Source organism: Marmota monax, unplaced genomic scaffold, assembly GCF_021218885.2.
Source record: "Marmota monax isolate L192 unplaced genomic scaffold, Marmota_monax_Labrador192_F-V1.1 WCK01_AAM20220418_F8-fsc00068, whole genome shotgun sequence".
Lineage (NCBI taxonomy): Eukaryota > Metazoa > Chordata > Mammalia > Rodentia > Sciuridae > Marmota > Marmota monax.
This window is the reverse complement of record NW_026692352.1, coordinates 9081248-9099306: the sequence shown is the minus strand read 5'-3', so window position 1 is coordinate 9099306 and position 18059 is coordinate 9081248. Positions and strand designations below refer to the sequence as shown.

The 18059-nt window shown below is 43.5% G+C and overlaps 1 protein-coding gene across 3 annotated transcripts in view; it reads left to right on the top strand.

Moving 5' to 3' along the window:
- Tenm4 (teneurin transmembrane protein 4) overlaps positions 1-18059 on the top strand; it is a 1383002-nt gene that overhangs the window by 981373 nt on the left and 383570 nt on the right. The gene's annotated exons all lie outside the window — the stretch shown is intronic.

Genomic DNA, 18059 nt, shown 5'->3' with positions numbered 1-18059 from the left:
ATGTTGGTTCTTTGAAAAAATAAACAAAATCGACAGACCCTTAGCCATGCTAGCGAAGAGAAGAAGAGAGAGAACTCAAATTACTAACATACGGGATGAAAGAGGCAATATCACAACAGACACTTCAGAAATACAGAAGATAATCAAAAATTATTTTGAATCCTTATACTCCAATAAATTAGAAGATAGTGAAGGCATAGATAAATTTCTTAAGTCATATGATCTGCCCAGATTGAGTCAGGAGGATATAGACAACCTAAACAGACCAATATCAATTGAGGAAATAGAAGAAACCATCAAAAGACTACCAACTAAGAAAAGCCCAGGACTGGATGGGTATACAGCAGAGTTTTACAAAACCTTTAAAGAGGAACTAATACCAATACTTTTCAAGCTACTTCGGGAAATAGAAAAAGAGGGAGAACTTCCAAATTCATTCTACGAGGCCAACATCACCCTGATACCTAAACCAGACAAAGACACTTCAAAGAAAGAAAACTACAGACTAATATCTCTAATGAGCCTAGATGCAAAAATCCTCAATAAAATTCTGGCCACTCGGATACAAAAACTTATCAAAAAAATTGTGCACCATGATCAAGTAGGATTCATCCCTGGGATGCAAGGCTGGTTCAATATACGGAAATCAATAAATGTTATTCACCACATCAATAGACTTAAAAATAAGAATCATATGATCATCTCGATAGATGCGGAAAAAGCATTCGACAAAGTACAGCATCCCTTTATGTTTAAAACTCTAGAAAAACTAGGGATAACAGGAACATACCTCAATATTGTAAAAGCAATGTATGCTAAGCCTCAGGCTAGCATCATTCTGAATGGAGAAAAATTGAAGGCATTCCCTCTAAAATCTGGAAAAAGACAGGGATACCCTCTCTCACCACATCTGTTCAACATAGTTCTCGAAACACTGGCCAGAGCAATTAGACAGACGAAAGAAATTAAAGGCATCAAAATAGGAAAAGAAGAACTTAAATTATCACTATTTGCAGATGACATGATTCTATACCTAGCAGACCCAAAAGGGTCTACAAAGAAACTATTAGAGCTAATAAATGAATTCAGCAAAGTGGCAGGATATAAAATCAACACGCATAAATCAAAGGCATTCCTGTATATCAGCGACAAAGCCTCTGAAATGGAAATGAGGACAACCACTCCATTCACAATATCTTCAAAAAAAATAAAATACTTGAGAATCAACCTAACAAAAGAGGTGAAAGACTTATACAATGAAAATTACAGAACCCTAAAGAGAGAAATAGAAGAAGATCTTAGAAGATGGAAAAATATACCCTGTTCATGGATAGGCAGAACTAACATCATCAAAATGGCGATATTACCAAAAGTTCTCTATAGGTTTAATGCAATGCCAATCAAAATCCCAACGGCATTTCTTGTAGAAATAGAGAAAGCAATCATGAAATTCATATGGAAAAACAAAAGACCCAGAATAGCAAAAACAATGCTAAGCAGGAAGTGTGAATCAGGCGGTATAGCGATACCAGACTTCAAACTATACTACAGAGCAATAGTAACAAAAACAGCATGGTACTGGTACCAAAACAGGCGGGTGGACCAATGGTACAGAATAGAGGACACAGAAACCAATCCACAAAACTACAACTACCTTATATTTGATAAAGGGGCTAAAAGCATGCAATGGAGGAAGGATAGCATCTTCAACAAATGGTGCTGGGAAAACTGGAAATCCATATGCAACAAAATGAAACTGAATCCCTTTCTCTCGCCATGCACAAAAGTTAATTCAAAATGGATCAAGGAGCTTGATATCAAATCAGAGACACGCCGTCTGATAGAAGAAAAAGTTGGCTACGATCTACATACTGTGGGGTCGGGCTCCAAATTCCTCAATAGGACACCCATAGCACAAAAGTTAATAACTAGAATCAACAAATGGGACTTACTCAAACTAAAAAGTTTTTTCTCAACAAAAGATACAATAAGAGAGGTAAATAGAGAGCCTACATCCTGGGAACAAATCTTTACTCCTCACACTTCAGATAGAGCCCTAATATCCAGAGTATACAAAGAACTCCAAAAATTAGACAATAAGAGAACAAACAACCCAATCAACAAATGGGCCAAGGACCTGAACAGACACTTCTCAGAGGAGGACATACAATCAATCAACAAGTACATGAAAAAATGCTCACCATCTCTAGCAGTCAGAGAAATGCAAATCAAAACCACCCTAAGATACCATCTCACTCCAGTTAGATTGGCAGCCATTATGAAGTCAAACAACAACAAGTGCTGGCGAGGATGTGGGGAAAAGGGTACACTTGTACATTGCTGGTGGGACTGCAAATTGGTCAGCCAATTTGGAAAGCAGTATGGAGATTTCTTGGAAAGCTGGGAATGGAGCCACCATTTGACCCAGCTATTCCCCTTCTTGGTCTATTCCCTAAAGACCTAAAAAGAGCATGCTACAGGGACACTGCTACATCGATGTTCATAGCAGCACAATTCACAATAGCAAGACTGTGGAACCAACCTAGATGCCCTTCAATGGATGAATGGATAAAAAAAATGTGGCATTTATACACAATGGAGTATTACTCTGCATTAAAAAATGACAAAATCATAGAATTTACAGGGAAATGGATGGCATTAGAGCAGATTATGCTAAGTGAAGCTAGCCAATCCCTAAAAAACAAATCCCAAATGTTTTCTTTGATATAAGGAGAGTAACTAAGAACACAGTAGGGTCGAAGAGCATGAGAAGAAGATTAACATTAAACAGGGATGAGAGGTGGGAGGGAAAGGGAGAGAGAAGGGAAAATGCATGGAAATGGAAGGAGACCCTCAGAGTTATACAAAAGTACATACAAGAGGAAGTGAGGGGAAGGGGAAAAATAATATAAGGGGGACAAACAAATGTCAGTAGAGGGAGCAGAGAGAGAAGAGGGGAGGGGAGGGGAGGGGAGGGGAGGGGAGGGGAGGGGAGATAGTAGAGGATAGGAAAGGCAGCAGAATACAACAGACACTAGTATGGCAATATGTAAATCAATGGATGTGTAACTGATGTGATTCTGCAATCTGTATATGGGGTAAAAATGGGAGCTCATAACCCACTTGAATCAAATTGTGAAATATGATATATCAAGAACTATGTAATGTTTTGAACAGCCAACAATAAAAAATTAAAAAAAAAAAGAATAACACATATTTGCATCATGCTTCACATTTCAAAGTCTCATCCACCTGCTCAACCTCGCTGGCCATAGCTAGATCTTTATCACCTCCATGTTGTAGCTCAATAAATTGAGAATCTGTGTGGTGCTTGAGTCCTAGCCTCTTAAAAACCAGAATGAGTTAGGGGAAATACTCGTCTGCCTGATACTCAGTTTATATAAAATAGCAAGTAGATGGAAGCAAGTATTACCAGACCTATTGGGTGCCCTGTAAGTGAGAGCAACTCTCTGTGCTATTGTTTTTGTATTCTGTCATTTGCTCAGGATCACAAAGCCAGGTCTGAAGCTAGGTCTCTTGAGCCAGATTCCACACTCTTGCCCATTGCCATCTGCCTTGCTGAAATGAGGATATGAAACCCACCTCTCAGGACCACAGAGAATTGGCCCATCCATGACTGGCAGTGTCATGTAAACTGTAAACTGTGTAAGGTCCCAGCATTGTGTTTTCTCAAGGTGGCTGGGCTTCTCCTCTGGTGAGGGTATCCATTGCTTAAACCCGAATTTCTTCTAGATCATGCTAAAAATCATTCTCCAGGCCCTTCCCAGTACCTTCTCAGCTCAAGGCTCTGCCTTAGATACCCTTTTCTCACACTCATGGAATGGAAAGACATAAATATAAAAAATCCCTAAATATATAAATCAGAGATCACTCAATATATAAATATATATTTAATGGGAAGAGAAGGAAAGCCAGTAGGCTCTTGCTTCCCCCTTAAGCTGAGGGGGCACATCTCAGGCAGGTTGAGGCAAAATGGGCTGGTGTCCAGCCATCTGGCTCTTTGTGAGGACTGGCCCACTCAGGGGCTAATCCTGTTTTGTGATGCTCTCTTGGAATGGGCACAGAGCCTAAGCCAATTAAAACCCTCTCTTTGAAGGCAGTTCAGGTTTCCCAGAGGGGACAGGCCTGCACAGTGACCCGAGGTAATTGCTTCAGGGATTGTTCTCCTCTCCTCCCTTCTGGCCAGAGCAGGAGGGGAACCAGGGCTTTGTCTGGGAAGTCTCCATCACATTCTTCCTCTCCAGGCCCCAGACAGATGACTATGTGGGTCATCAGGAGAGGCAGAAAAGCCGATATGAATAATTACCCATCTTTCAGATGAGGAAGGTGAAGCCCAGGATAAGTTGCTCATGGCATGTCTAGTGAGCTGAAGACTGAGATTCAAACTGAAACATGCCTTCTCAAAATCAGGGCCTTTTCTGTTTTTTTTTTTTTTTAGAACAAGAGCCAAATACTTGTTACCTTGCATCCCGGCACAGATTGGGGTACATACTAGGTTCCTGGTAAATATTTGCTCAGTGACTAAATGCATGAATAAATAACTCTAAACAGACTTGATGCAATGGTGTGAGTGGGGGAGAGAAATTCAGAACTGCATGTGAGCCAGAGTGAGGTGCTTCATAATAATGATAAGAAGGAGAGCCAAGGAGAGTTGGTTGAAGTAGTATCTCCACGTGGGAGAGGAGGCAGGGTGAAGTTAGTGAGTTGCCATGGCATGCAACTGGGTGTGACACAGCTGGGATTGGAACCCTTGCTGTCTGATGGCAGAGCCAGTGCTCTCAGCCACCATTGCACTGCTTTCTCTAAGGACAATGTCCCCATGTAAAATGGAAATGTGGTGATCTTCTCAGCATTGTGGGGTCTCAGTGACACTTGATTTTTTTTTTTTTTTTTTGTGAAGGGTGTTCCCTTAGAAACACTGTTCTAGACAAATGAGGGTTGTTGCTGGCTAGTGGCAGCTGGGATGGGTCCTACATCCCGTAATCCTTCCACTTCCAGCTATGGAGAAAGCAAGCAACCCACTCCAACCCCCTTCCTGGCTGGAATAGCCTCCAAGACTGGCGTAGTTAATGGAGGTTAACGACCCAAAAAAGTCTAATTGATGGAATGACAGGCAGAGTTTCTTAATGAAAACAAATTTAGAGCTGTAATCAGGTGAACAGTGAGGATCTGGCCCTGGGAAGGTGGGCTGCAGTGACCCAAGTGTTTCATCAGCCAGCAGCAGGGCAAGGGCCAGAGCTTCCCCACAGAGAGGAAAGGCTAAGGGCCCTCCTAGGAGGTAGAAAGGCAGCCATGGCCACCAAGGAGACTCTGCTAGGGCCACAGAGCCCGCCTGGGGCTTAGACAGCCCGGAGGTTAGGGAGGACCATAGTTGGTCCTTTGCACCTGGTGACTGCTGGGAAGGTAAACAGAGCCTCCTCCTCAGTCAAGGGTTCCCAGGCAGAGTGGTAAAGGTCATTATGAGAAGGTTACCTCTATGTGGAGAGCAGCCAGGTAGGAGCAGGGAAATGCAAGAGGGCACCTGAAACCAAAGAATACAGAGTTCAGAGTTCACATCTGTGGATTCCCAGGAAGATCAATCTGACCCAGAGCTGAGAACTGAGCTCTCTAGTGTTCCTGTGTTGGCTGGGAGGTTTTTGTGTTTGACATGGGCACCCTGTTGGGATTTGGGGCCAGATGGTACAAGTTCATGAAGGACTTGTGATAACAGGCATCTGTGATCCCAAGCAGTGGGGCTTGCGCTGTGGTATGCTTCTGCTCCAGCTGCGAGCTCGTTTTGATCAAAATCCTCTTAGCATGGGGACTGGCATTCCTTAAACATGTGGAATTCATCCAACAACATTCCCTCCTAACTGTGGGGTAGTTATTCATTTCCTTGTCTCACTCACCCTCGGGATACATGGAAAATGTAAGGGCCGACCTTTGCATTCAGAGTCAAAAGAACTGGGCTTCATCTTCGTTCTGATTCCTGCCTCTTGCTAGTTGGGTCACTTGGAAACAAAGCCCTTTGCTGCATTGAACTCCAGTCCTTCGCCTAACACAGGATCAGTGCAGCTTCTCAGAGGTGTTTGCTGGTTTATTCTTTTTGTAGGACTGAAAGCTTGGGACTCAATGCTGAATAAGATAGATAATAGTATTATTATAACTTTAATAAATTCCCCAAAAGAGAGGCATAGAATGTTTAGAGGAGTCGAGTGCAGTCTCATTAAAAGAGCTCTGGCATCTTAGGATTTCTAAATATAGTGCCATAATTTATTTGAGCCAATTGCTTACCACTTATGGCCTGTGTAATGCCTTCTTCCCCAACAAGGTGATAGCAAGCTGCTGGGATTCATATTTACCTACCAAATTCATGTGAAAATATGGAAGCAATTTACAAGCTCTGAAGTACTGTTTAACCCTTTGGTGTTATCATTATTAATCACACAACATTTCCTCTTGTTTTTTAAAGTGGTTTAATGATCTGAGCCCAGTTTCCTCATCTGTAATGTGGAAATTATAATACCTGCATCAGGTAGCCATGCTATGAAGTATATAAACCCAAAATAGAGTGGTTTAAAGTGAACTTTTATTGGTTTCTAAAGGTCAATCGTTTGGGCTGGGCAAAGCTGGGTGGTTAGCTAGTCTGGTCTGGGATCACTCATGTGGCTAAAATCTCCTGCAAGTTTGTTGGCTCAGCTCTAAGTCTCAGCAGCAAGCAGGCTAGCCTGGACCCCTTCTATGATGGCTGTTTTAAAAAAGCAGCAGGAGAAGGCAAGCGCAAATGCTCAAGGGTCTTCCATGCCTCAGATTTGAGTGTCCTTTTGGTCCATTGGCCAATGCAAGATGGCCAATCCCAGAGTCAGTGTGGGGGCTACACATGGGTTTGAATACAAGGAAGTGTGAGTCCTCAGGACTATTAATATAGCCCTCTTCCCTCATACCAACTTCTAGAATTGTCTTGAAAATTTAGTAAGAAATATGGGATGCCACACTCATGGTGTTTGTATTAATATTGGTGACTGAATGTAGTAAATGCTTAAGGATTGGTAGGTAAACATGAATCTGACAGCTTGCTACCACCCTAGGGGCGGAAAAAGGCATTGCACAGGACATAAGTGGCAAGTGACTGGCCCAAACAAAATGTGAACTATGATGTTGTAACTAGAAATCCTAAGACACCCGGGCTTTTTTTTTTTTTTATGGGACTGGGGATTGAACTGAGGGGCACTCAACCACTGAGCCACATCTCCAGCCCTATTTTGTATTTTATTTAGAGACAGAGTCTCGCTGAGTTGCTTAGTACCTCACTTCTTGCTGAAGCTGTGTCAGCCTCCCAAGCCACTAGGATTACAGATGTGCGCCACCGCAACCAGCCACTAGGGCTCTTTTAATGAGACTGCACTAGACTCTTTCATTTCTGGTGAAACTGGTGTTTTAAAGAGTGACATTGACCAAAAAGAACTTTTTCAGAGAAGAACAGCCCAGATGGAGGCAAGATGGGTGAGAACTGAATTAAGTGAAGGTAGAGAACTATTTATCTTGGACAACAATACAACATTTGCACCTGTTGTTTAGCGAGTTCTTATTCTTTGTCAAGCATCATGTGAAATATTTTCATAGATTGCCTCATTTAAGCCTCAAGAGTACTTTGTGAGATGGTAGAAACCACCCTATTTCACAGATGGAAAAAAAACTGAGGTTCAGAGTTTATTGGCCTAAAGTCGCATAGAAAGTATGTAGTAGGTTCAATGTCCACAGTGAGCTCTGCGTGACTTAAAGCATGCTGACTCAAAAAAATCCTTTATTATCTAATTGAAATTTTTATTAAGATAATTGTGACTCATGTGCAGTTGTGAGAAGTAATACAGAGATTTCCTATGTACACTTTACCTACTTTTCCACAGTAGTAGCACTTTGCAAAACTATAGTAAGAGAGCAGAATTTCCAACCAGGATATTGGCATTGATACAACCCACTCATGCCTGTCTTATTCAGGTTCTCATTTGACTTATGCATATTTGAGTGTGTGCTTACTTTTCCTACCTGACCATATTCATAGGTGAGTATATCCAGTCAAGGTGGTAAACATTTCCATCACCACAGGTATCTTATGATGTCTCTTACAGCCACACTCCCAGCCCATTCCCTAACCCCTAGCTACCACGAATCTTTTCTACATTTCTGAAGTTTTGTCATTGCAAAAATGTTATATAAATGGCATCATATAGCATTCAGACTTATACAATTGGCTTTTTTCACTCACCATAATTCCCTGGAGATTCATTAGTATCATTATTTCATCCCTTTTTATCATTTGGTAGTATTTTCTGGTATTCCCCATTTATTTAACCATTTCCCCTGTCAAAGGACATCTGGACCCTTTCCAGTTCTTGGCTATTAGGAATAAAGCATCTGTGAAAATTATTGTGTAGGCTTTTGTGTGACTATAAGTTTTCATTTCTGAAGGATAAATGCCCAAGAGTACAATTGCTAGGTTGTACAATAATTGCATATTTAGTTTTTAAGAAACTGCCACACTGTTTCCAAAAGGGTTGAACCCTTGTATATTCCTACCAGCAATGTATAGGAGATCCAGTTTCTCTGCATCCTTGCCAGCATTCAGAGTTGTTGCTACTTTTGATTTTAACTATTCTAATAGGTATGAGTATTAATGCATTATGATTTTAATTTCCATTTTTCTCATAGCTAATGATAATGAACATCTTTCATGGGCTTGATTGACATCTATATGAGCTCTTTGATAAAATTTATATTCATATTGTTTGACTATTTTCTAATTGGAATGTTTATTGATGGTTGGTTTGTTGGTTTTACTTATGAGTTTTGAGAGTTCCTCACCTGATCTAGATACTAGGCCTTTGTTGACATATAGTTTGCAAAATGTTCCTACTACTCCATAGCTGATTTTTTATCCTTTTTTTTTCTGCTTGTACACAAAGTATGTTCACACCAATTCGTGTCTTCATACCTTTACTTTAGATAATAATGTCCATCACATTCTACCATCATTTCTAACCCCATACCCCCTCCTTTCCCCTCCCACCCCTCTGCCCTATCTAAAGTTCATCTAATCCTCCCACACTCCCCCTTCCTACCCCACTATGAATCAGCCTCCTTATATCAGAGAAAACCTTCAGCATTTGGTTTTGGGGGGATTGGCTAACCTCACTTAGCATTGTCTTCTCTAACTCTATCCATTTACCTGCAAATGCCATGATTTTATTCATCCTCTTAATGGAGTCTTTTGCAGAGCATGAGCTTTAACTTTTGGCAAGGTCCAATTTTTCCTTTATGGATCATGCTTTGGATATAAAGCCTGCATATTTAATCCCTATGTTCTACAGATTTCCAGAGTCTTGGGAAAAGAGGTCTCATTGGAAAAGAGGTCTTATTCTGGGGAGGAGGAATTCTCTTGTTCATTAATTTCTAAAGCATAGAATTAGGGCCAGCATAGAGTTAAGGCTCTTGAAGAAAGCAAACTGTGTAAAGCCAAGTTTAGATGATAGAATGTGTTAGAGCTAAGCTTCCTGTCATCAGAGATACAACAAGGGCTGGCTGGTGTCCATGAATTCTCACAGAAAGAATATGAGCATCAGATGGGGCTTGGGCCACTATGTCCTTTATATTTCCTTCCAAGTCTGAGAATCTAGGAAAATTGTCTTAGAATTACTCTTGCCTGAACTGGAATTTCTAATAAATATATCCTCCAAAGACGATGCAATTTAAGAAATTTAGAAAGACTTTGGGTGGTTGAGCCAGATACACCAGGAGGTGGTCAGCAGAAGCCCCCTAGGAGGCAATTACCCTGTTTGGGTGGAATGCACAGAGGCCAAAGGCTGTTCAGGCCAGTCTCCCTGTTCCCTGTTTGGGGCCAGCAACCTGGCTGCCTGCCCCACTTCCACTCCAGTAGCCTTTACTCCATTCAGACTGCCCCGGAGAATCCCTTTCTTTAAGGCACTTACGAGATTTAATTACCGATGGCAAGGTCCTTTGAGGCCTTGGATGAAAGGGTTGGGAGCTGTGCAAGGCTTGATTAGGCGTGTAGAACTCTGGGCACAATTAGCTCCATGAGAGACTGGCCCTGCCTTTATCTGTCTCCAGTTCTGTGTGACTTACAGCAGCTAATTATTGAAATAAAAATCGCCTGGCCACCCAGCTGCTGGAAAGAGGGCCCGAACATCCATTAAGTCTACCTTTAATGATTGGAAATGGAGCAGCTTCAGGCATTTTGGGTTTTCCATTCATTATGGGCCTTTTTCTCCAACTCTTTGAGATTTGGGTACTTGGAGATATAAGTAAAATTCTGCCAAGGCCACTTCTCTCTGCTTGCTTCTAGGTGACTCTCCTTTCTGGGACACCAACCAGCTTTGTATGCCATGAGGACCCCTCTTATCATCTCCCTAAGGCAAACTGAACCACTGCACCTTACAGAACTGCTGGCCCTTGACATTGTACGTGTATGTGTGCACACGTGCAGATTCTAAACCACTGAGCCTCAGCTCCTGCCTCTGTAACACACAAAGTCCTGAGTGGCTCTCTGAGGGCACAATTTCCAGCTGCACAAATCTAGGCTTAAAATGTGTAGGCTTGAGGGAGCAGATTTGTTTCAAATGGAGTGACTTAGAGGGAGCCACAGGGAAGGTCTGGACCCCTGGAAGACAGAGCTCCCAGCCACCTGCACAGGCCATGGAAGGAAGTCTGTCCTGAGTGCTACTGATTGGCCTGTCAACAATGGTATTCAAGCTGCTTTTGGGTTCTCGCCAGACAAAGGCAAAGTCAGAGTGTTTTGTAGCTAGAAGGAATCCAAGCATCCAGTGGGGATTTCAGAGAGTTGTATGTTTTTATTCACTTTGGTCCACCAGGAATGCTGGGGCCTAAGGCTTTGAGCTCACACCCGTGGGGCAGCACTTCTGAGCTTGACCCAGTTCCATCAACAGCAAAAGGCCTGGTTAATAGAGTCATAATAGAGCCTTCCCTTTCCGAACTACCACTTCTGGGAGCAGTACTAAGTGCACAAACACATATACCACCACCCACAAAGACAGCAGCCCAGCCAATCCCTGATGTTCTCCTAGCAGGGAGCAGCGTCTCACTGGAGAAACTGATTCTGACTTCTTGATTCCCATTCCTACCTCTGTAATATCCTCCATGTCAGTTGTATCTGGATAAATGCCCTGCCTGGGTTTGTTTTAGACAAGAAGCTACTGTACACACAAAGTAGACATTATCAATATATTTATATATTATACTATATAACATGTAATATTATATCAACAGCCCTGTTCACAGATGAGGAAAATGAGGCTCAAATAGAGAAACACTTGTCTATGACCACATGACACCTAAGGGTAAACAGGAGGGATTTTAACCCAAGAGTATCTGGTCTCTAAATTCCGCATATATTTCATGTGTTGAGTGCTGTCTGTCCTCTAAAGAGGGAAAATCCCCTTAAGTGTCACTCCTGACCATTCTCTGTGCTAAATTCTTTGCATGTGTTATGTCACTTATATCTTCAATAACTTTCCCAAGATGATCCAGTGATTATCACAAGAGAGGACAGATGAAGAAACTGAGGCTCAGAGAGGCTTGGTAAGATGTCTCTGGTCCCACAGTGGTTCACACTGGAGCTGGGATTTGAAGTTTTAGAGTTGACTCTAGAGCTGCTGCTGGTGCCATCAAGCTTTACTGCCTGCCAGGGGTATAGGAAGGGAGCGCTAAATTATGGGTGGATCTAAGGAAGACATTTCTTGGTGTCCAGGGTCCACAGTGGAACCCTTCTGTTAGCATCAGAAGGAGGCCTATTGTGTGTGTGTGTGTGTGTGTGTGTGTGTGACTGGGGATTGAACCCAAGGGCACTCAACCACTGAACCACATCCCTAGCCCTTTATTGTATTTTATTTAGTGACAAGGTCTCACTGAGTTCTTAGGGCCTTGCTAATTTGCTGAAGCTGGCTTAGAACTTGTGATCCCCCTGCCTCAGCCTCCTGAGCTGCTGGGATTACAGGCCTGCGCCAGCCATTTTAATAGTCCTTCCCTTTAGGTCCTGAGCTGGGTACTAAAGAATAAAATCCCTCTCAAAGCTGCCTAGATAGGTCCAAGGTCTGTTTGGCTGAAAATACAGAGGAAGAAGAGGAGTAGCCCCTTTCTACAGCTGCACAGTTTACCCAAGAACTTTCTCCAGGATGAGGAGTCCTTTGTGAGAATCTAAGTCTCACCATTTCCAGAAGCCTTAACTGTCCCCTGCCTCTCTAAGGAGCATAATTCCCCTGAGCTCTTTCCTCCCCACCTCACAGAGTGGATGCCTGATGGGAACCCTGGGTAATTACAGTCTAAGACCAGGTCTTAGTAGGGATGGGAGATTAATCAGCCTTCTTACTTCTTCTGATTAATTCTTAGCATGGACCTAGAAGAAGACTTTTTACAGGGATTGGCCCTCAAATAAAATGGGTTTCAGACTTGACCCTTGAAGTTTTCCAGAGAGGAAAAATGAGGTCCCTGTTGATGGGGCCAAACTGCAGAAGAAACGGGCCATTTCCCAAGGTGTCATTCATGAAGAAAGTCTGAGTCCTAGCAGACATAAGCTTGTCCTGAGGCCCCAGTGGGTCTGGCTTCTGAGAAAGCCACTGGGGTTGAACTGTACCCAGAGAAGATAGTGTTGGTGCAGGACAAAGGGGCATATGGTGGACATCAGTCAGCACCAGGAAGCTCCCGGTGGTTTTTGGTCAACACAATAGGAGACACAAAGGGACAAACAAGAGCATTTTTCTCTCCTGTACCCTGGTTGACTCTGGCTCACTCAGTTCAAGGGTCACCTCCTCCACTCAGCACAGGCCTGGCATTGGCATCTCCCTGTCTCTGTGTTGGTTACTGTTTTGTGTCCTCTGTGCTGGAATCACCTATAGATATGTTTGTCCTTCTTACTGCTCCATGGGCTCCTTGAGAACTGAGGCTGCTTCCAAACCACCTCCTTGCTCCACACCTTGCTCAGGGTCCCACAAAACCCAGTTAGGCAGAAGAAGGACCAATATGGACAAGCCTGGGAGAAAGAACACAAGCAAGGTGAAGCAGGGAATCTAGCAAGTGGACTCAAAGACACAGATTGGCTCCAGTCCCTAAGTGCTATGGCTGCAGCGAAGGCTTCAGACTTATTTTCTAAGATCCCAAGGTATAGAGCTGAGGCCTATGGAAGGAAGGAAGGAAGATGGATTTCAGTTTCATGTCAAAAAGCACAGTCTAGCAGGCAGAGCCATCCCTGGAGGTGACGAAGTCCCCAGTATTGGAGGTCATGTGATAATTCCATGGGGATGGCATTCAAGTATTTGAAGGGGCAAGAACCATCTGACCTTCCATGTTTCCTGCAATCTGTATGCATTTTCTGATTCTAAGATGCCACTACTTATAAGGAGAATCGTTGGTTGAAATGGCTTTGGAAGGATAATCAGGAATCTGGAAATCTCATAAAACCTCCTGTTGTTTAAGGATTTATTGTGTCCTGAGTCCCACGCATGCCCAGCCCTTTGAGGGGTTGGGAATCTCTAGTGGGAACTCTCTTGGCTTGGGATCACAGCCATCTGCCCTTTGATACTTGGCCTCTGACAAGCCTCCAACAGAAGGGCAAGATGGCTTCTGTAGGCAGTGGCACCATCTGTCACCTGCCTGACAACCGCTGATTAGGGATGTCCCCGTAGCCAGACTGGGCACGCAGCCACAATCCACCACACTCCTAGGAAAACCCTCTCCTTGGCCTAGTGTGCTCTTCTTTGCAGGGCCCATCAAGAAGCATTTGTGAAAGTCCTTCTCCCAAGTTCAGGTGAGGTGCCAAGTCAAGTCATCAGAAGAACTAATACTATTATAAAGCAAAGTGAAAGAACAAATAGAACATTTAAGCAAATTAGAATATGAATGACCACGTAAGAAGCAGTGTAGATTATGAATGAGAAGCTTGAGCCTTGGAATAGCACAGAACCAGGTTTGAATCCTAGCTGTGCTAATTTCTTACTGTGGCTAAGGTACTAAACCTACTGGAATCCTGGTTTCTGTCTGTAGAATGGGAATGATTTGGGATGTGGTGAGGATTAATGAAGAAATGACTGTAAAGACCTTGCTCTTAGCCACCATTATTAATATCAATGTCTCACTGCTTAAAAGGCAAAGTGAGCCGGGCATGGTGGCACATGCCTGTAATACTAGCAGCTAGGAGGCTGAGGCAGGAGGATCACAAGTTCAAATCCAGCCTCAGCAACTTAGCAAGGTGCGAAGCAACTCAGTGAGATCCTATCTCTAAATAAAAATACAAAATAGGGCTGGGGATGTGACTCAGTGGTCAAGTGCCCCTGAGTTTAATCCCTAGTACTGCCCCCCCCCCAAAAAAAAAACCCCAAAAAACAAAGGCAAAGCATTACCCCAAACTGACAGGGCCAGAAAAATGCACTCTGGGTACGACAACAGAGAGCACAGACCTGGGAGTCACACCAGTTCCAGCCCTGGTGTGCCTGGTGTGTTGTATGAACTTGAGCATCACTTTGCCACTCTGAGCCTCAGCTTCCAAATCTGTAAAGTGGGAATAAGGATGCCTCCTCTGGTTTGCACAGAGCCCAACACAGCACCTGGCACAAGAATAAGGGCAACCATCTCCCCCACCCCCCACCAGCTTAAAGCCAAGTCCTCCAAATTGAAAGAACTAAGGGAAATAAAATTTATGGTTTTATACACACCCAGATACTACCCAGAACTTATATTTTGCAGAACACATTTTAGCTCTGAAATATTTATGGGCCCTTTTTGACACACAAAGAACTAAAAATATCACCCCATGCTTATGTTAAGCAAAACTTATAAAACTTCAGTCCAGCAGGAATTCAGTCAATTTCCTGGCTCATTTCTGGCTGTTCCTGAGGTTGCAAGGTAATCGGAGTGATAACAGCCCCTATTTCCCCCAGGCCTTAGCGGGGCAGAGGTTTCTTGGCAGTGCTGCACTGTCTGTGGAAGTCTCCCTGTGAATGCTCTAGGCCCCTGCCCCTCCATAAATATCGCTGAAGTCCACAAGAAGGGCCCAGGTTTGCTTATTGAGTTTCTCCCCAACACCGACAGCTTTGTTTCTAGTATCTCTTCCTCACATCCCCCCGTCTCCAGGAGCCCCACACCCTGGTCAGTCTTCCAGGGCATCAAGGCCTCTCTGAAAACCAGATGGAGGGGATCTCCCTCCAGGGCTTCCCCAGCAGGCTCTCTAATCCACATGGACTTTGCATTTTACCACTCACTGGTATTCTGGACATTTCTTTAATTCTCTACCAGGGTGTACATTCTCCTCAGGCTCCATCTCCAATCTCTTTCCCTCTCTAAAGTGAGAATTCAGAAGTAACCACCTTCTGTCTGTTCCAGGAGCATTCATCCACAGCATGACCTAGAACAGTGTGCTTCAAACTGTAGGTTGCAACCCACTAACAATTCTATATAAGTAGAATGGAACAGAAAATATCAAATTCCGGGCTGGGGCTGTGGCTCAGTGGTAGAGCACTTGCCTAGTATGTGTGAGGCACTGGGTTCAATCCTCAGCCACCACATAAAAATAAATAAATAAAATAAAACATCTATCAACAACTAAAAAATCATTTTTAAAAAAGAAAGAAAATATCAAATTCCACTCTGTGGCAAGGTTAAGCAGAGCTTTGTGAGATTTTTTGTTTTTATTTTAAAATTTGTAGGTGTAGGTGTGCCCTGAATTGCGACACAAGTATATTTTCACTGTAGGTCAGAAAGATCTGGAAGCCGCAGATCTAGACCTCCTCATACCTCAAAACTGTCTGGCCTGGCTCACCTTTTCCCTGACATTCTTTGGTTCAGTTTTAGATGTCAGTGTGACTGGTAAGGGCCCTTGATCATCTCTCCACCTTTGGCCCACCTCAGCAGGGGCTCAGGGCCTGTGGGTGGCATCCTTTCCTTGTCTGATTTGCCCATTCCAAGAAGCTCCAAGGAGTCAAAAGTATATGTCTTGTCCTCTGATGTCTTCAGGGCAGACACTTAGAGTTGGGGGTGGAGGGAAGGATGCAGAAAGGGAGGGGAAAGGGGGAGCAGGGGAGGAAGGAGCCTCCTGGGATATGTCCAGCATCTCCTTCAGCAATTAGGTAGGATGAAGGGGACTTAGCAATTATTTATCAAATGAATTAGCCTATGGGACTAGATGTCCACTACTTTTATTGAGGTTTAAACATTTTCTTATGGTTCAAATCTAGACCCAGACACTTGAAACCTTGTGATTTGGAGAAAGTCACTCACTCAATCTCTTTGAATTTGTGATCTTTCATCTTATTGATAAAATAGCAGTAAATAAGAGAAAATATAAAATTAGAGAATAACACCTACCTTGCACAGTTGGTGCAGAGACTAGAAATAACATGTACCCAGCGCCCAGTGCCCAGCACATGAGGAGGTATTCTGTTAACAGTAGTTTCTTTGCTGTTACTGGCTCTTTTCCTATCTGAAATGATATTCTGATCACCATCACAACCAGGTGTCTCCCGGGCCTCCCCTCATTCACACACCTGTTCCAAGCTTCTAGCACCATCCAAGCCCAACTCCACATAAAAGAAAAACAAACCAAAACAAAAAATATAAAAATGTGGATTTTAGAGTTAGAGAGTCCTGGATTCAGGTCCCAGTCATGTCCGTTACTGGCTGTGTGAACTTGATCAGCCACTTGGGTCATTCAACCTGGTCTCTCCAATGTGGAAAGCACTGAATTTTGGCCTCAATACCTTCTGCCTCCTTCCCTCCTCCTGTCCTGGGCCTACTTTCCCTCCCCATCGACAGACAAAACTGACACCCATGTCAGAGCATGGGGATGGACTTACAAACCTGCAGTTCATACTTTATCACAGCATTTGTTGCTGATGGTCCCTGTGGCTAACACCACAAGGGTTCAGTAAACTGTCACCACAAGGCTCATGTCCTGCACATCACTGGAGTCCCCAGTGCCCAGCACAAGACTGGTCTGTCACCATATGGAAGTGAATGGTTCTCTGAAGAGAACTCTGTGGTGCTCAAGTTGTACTTGGAGATGGGACTAGAAAACTGCCCCTAGAAGCAGGCTAACAGGAAAAGTCTGTGCCGTCTCCTGGGTTTTGCCCATTTCCTTGGGCTGGCCCATTGTCTTTCATGGAAGCCAATTGCTCATGGTGATTGTAGACTTGAGCTGGAGCCATGGCAGGAGCCTTGGTGTTAGCCTGAGGCCTGTCATGATGAAGCTGCTCGATTTTCCTTTAGGCATATATTTATTAACTACTTGAGCCTCCCAGAACAACTTTGTCTGCTTAATTGAGTCTGTCTAGTTACATAATTTATTGATTAAAAATAAATCAATAATAATGAAGATGGTGGCATTGATAGTAATAATTTTTCCATTCTTTATGCCTATGTAAAACATTACAGTTGACAAAGCATCTGACAAACCCAGCCTCTTGGGGTAAGGGACTTTGCCAGTGCCACAGAGCAGAAGGTGGCCAGGGAGGACTGACTCCTAACCTGAAGCTCCTATCACCAGCTGGCAGAGGGCATGGGAAGGAAGTCTCAGAATTGAACACTTCCAACTCTTTATTCTCTTCCTGTGATTTTAGGTAACTATTTAACTTCTCTAAGTATCTGGGGTTTTTTGTTGTTTTTTTTTTTTTTTTTAAATAGGGCCCATTCACAGATCTGGGAAGGGTGAAAACTAAATGCCATCATCAAAATAAAACCTTTCCCAGGCTGCCTATAGCAAACCCAGAGTGCGCAGTAGCTGCTGGCGTTATTCTCACGACAAGGCTGGAGGTAGTTGCTCAAAAGTCAGCCAGGCAGGAGGAGGGGCAGCTGTCTCCTGGTCAGCATTCTTACAGAAAACAGAATCCCCCCAGATGGTTTAGAAGAACAGACTATAATGAAGAGACAGGGTAAGGCAGGCACAGGGATCCAGCCAAGATGGTGAAATGAACAGAGTCGAGTATGGCTGGAAACTGGTACAGCTCTGGTCTGGGCTGGTGAGAATGGTGGAAGGTATTAGC